Here is a 3,085-nt window from a genome sequence, read left to right on the forward strand (position 1 = left end):
CTATCCATCATCTATTGGGTTATATTTGTTGATGTAAGTCATCAAGTTGTCAAACATCAGTTTATTTTAGTTTAAAATATATATAAGAAACCATAACAACGTCTTCCGTGGCCCAACAATGAATCGTTACAATTCAGTGACTGGAAAATACTTGATTTCAAGTATTATGAAAACAACAAAGTGTGGATGTCGTATCATTGAGAAAGCTAGAAATTCTATTCAAACCCAATTTTTAAATCACTTGTTTGACTCATGATGAATAACACCGTTCAGTGGCCATTAAAAGCACCCAATCCATAAACTCAGTCACATGAATTATGTTGGTGCAAAAGGAAGAGAGATGACCATCTCAACTTAAAAACAATTGTGTGTGTGTGCGTGCGACAAATAAAAGTTGTACAAAACACCTCGTTAATCTGTGTTTTCTTACATATCATGATAGCAGCAACAAGACTTCTCTGAGATGAAAAAATACAATTAATTACTGATATTTGAAAACTTGATCACTGAACACGAATAACAGGTTTAAATATATACAAAAACTACAAACTTGCCTTAAAAATACTCTTACCTTCCAAAGTGTAAAGTAGCTTGTTTTAATATTTTACACAAATGTTATCGTGTTTATTGTCAGATATCCAAACCTCCACTAACAGTAACTTAATATTATTACTAGGTTTACAATTCTACATGACCAACAGAATGTTATACAAGATACAATAATAAGAAATAAAAGAAAACAAACACACACACACACACACATATATATTCCATTAGCTAATGGAGAATTATATGATGTTAAAAGCTGGTTTTTTTCCCCGAAAAATAACTGAAAACACACGTACTTCTTGAGAAATTTCATGATATCTATTAAAATCACAGCATAAAACCTTTCAGAACTGATTATAAGGACATATCTAACAGGATATAATTTACAAATATTAATTTTCACGGTCATGGTAATTTCAGAACATCACTCTTTTATTAAAATGTATGAATTTCTTGATAAACCATTCACCAGGGAATTGACAGAAATAAACTTTATGCTATGAACATTTGCTAATGTTACCAAGTAAAACCTTCAATGAAGTAAAAACGTCGTAACACGGGTAACCTACAACTTCATTTTCCAATCAAACAGAGCACCACTGTTGTGTAAACCTACTTGGGATGGCCCGAACAAACGTGGATTGCAAATTGGTCCTCGGAGTCAAAACCTTTATGACAAGTTGCACAGATTAATTGGATTAATTCTCTGTCCTTTGACTGTTTCTGTTCTCCCTCAAGGGTCAGGCTAGATGATTCTTCTGTAACTGACTGTTTCTCTTCTGCTGCAGCACATATTTCTGGGGATTAAATATTTACAATCAACACAAAACATCTTAACGTTAAGAGATATGGTGCCTGACACAAAACATCTTAACATTAAGAGATATGGAGCCTGACATAAAACATCTTAACGTTAAGAGATATGGTGCCTGAAACACAAAACATCTTAACATTAAGAGATATGGAGCCTGACATAAAACATCTTAACGTTAAGAGATATGGTGCCTGAAACACAAAACATCTTAACGTTAAGAGATATGGAGCCTGATACAAAACATCTTAACGTTAAGAGATATGGAGCCTGACACAAAACATCTTAACGTTAAGAGATGTGGAGCCTGACACAAAACATCTTAACATTAAGAGATATGGAGCCTGACACAAAACATCTTAACGTTAATAGATATGGTGCCTGACACAAAACATCTTAACGTTAAGAGATATGGAGCCTGACACAAAACATCTTAACGTTAAGAGATATGGAGCCTGACACAAAACATCTTAACGTTAAGAGGTATGGAGCTTGACACAAAACATCTTAACGTTAAGAGATATGGTGCCTGATACAAAACATCTTAACGTTAAGAGATATGGAGCCTGACACAAAACATCTTAACGTTAAGAGATATGGAGCCTGACACAAAACATCTTAACGTTAAGAGATATGGAGCCTGAAATGCAGAATTTAATATAATGCATTATTTTACATAAACTACACAAAATGTGGGCTGAATGCCTAAGAGTGTGTCCAAATATGAGACTGAGCCATCTACCAAAAAACTTAGTGTTTTATAAATCTTACCAAGTGGTTATAAAATCAAACAATACATCCAAAGTTTACTATAAAAACATCAATACGTACCTGAAAAACACTCAACAGGTTCAAGTATAAGGTAGATACAGTATATGTGAACGTATTACAACCATCTATCACTATAAATTAAACAAAGTGTACAACTATCCATATTTATCTACAGTGGAAAATTATTTTTTTAAGCATTTTTGTAAAATGTTGCTAATAATTTTAACAACAGAAAATGTTTACAACAAAAGTACAGTTCAGTACGTGGTCTTCTGTATATCAAGACATTTTCTCAATTATTAACTCCAAAAGGTGAGAAAGAGAATAAAACAAATATGTGGGAGAAGGCAACAGTAGTGGTAAAATGAGTGGACCAAAAAAAAATGGTAATAAAATATAGACATATTAGAACCAATTACATAAATCTAAATATGTGAATCAATTTATTTACTAATTTACTGAAATTATGAAATATTATCTTACCAGTTGCGACTTGTTCATTTACGGTTTGTTGTCCGTGAGTTTCCAAGTGTTTCTCTAGCTGTTGTTTCTTAAAAAAAGCTGTTATAATACAAAAACAACAACCATTTCAGTTCTTTAAACCCTCTCTACGGTATAACCTGTAAAAAAAACCTACTGACTTCTATAAATAATGCTTTAAAAAATAAGACTACTTTAAATCCTAAAAAACAACTGCCGAGCTCTCATGATTGAACTATTACCTCAGTATGTTGGTCAACATGCTCTCTTTTACACAGAGGTCACATTAGTTAACATGTTCACTTAAAACATACTGTAGTACATGTGACTTGAGTGGTGCTTTGATACTTGCCATCTTGTAAACAAATCAATACTGTATTGTTATGTGTATATTGCAACCAATCTTTACCATAATTCAAATGTCACATCAAAAGAAACTATAAGGTTATATGTATATTGCAACCAATCTTTACC

At 32.4% G+C, this 3,085-nt stretch overlaps 1 long non-coding RNA gene across 1 annotated transcript; it reads right to left on the minus strand.

The window, feature by feature from the left end:
- Positions 1-24: 24 nt before the first annotated feature.
- Positions 25-2,771, minus strand: LOC111084307. The gene is made up of 2 exons (XR_002609488.1): positions 2,615-2,771; positions 25-1,346 (listed from the first exon to the last, which is right to left on the minus strand). It is a non-coding gene; the product is annotated as an uncharacterized LOC111084307 (long non-coding RNA).
- Positions 2,772-3,085: the final 314 nt, after the last annotated feature.

This window comes from Limulus polyphemus, unplaced genomic scaffold (assembly GCF_000517525.1).
Source record: "Limulus polyphemus unplaced genomic scaffold, Limulus_polyphemus-2.1.2 Scaffold16342, whole genome shotgun sequence".
NCBI classification, from domain to species: Eukaryota; Metazoa; Arthropoda; class Merostomata; order Xiphosura; family Limulidae; genus Limulus; species Limulus polyphemus.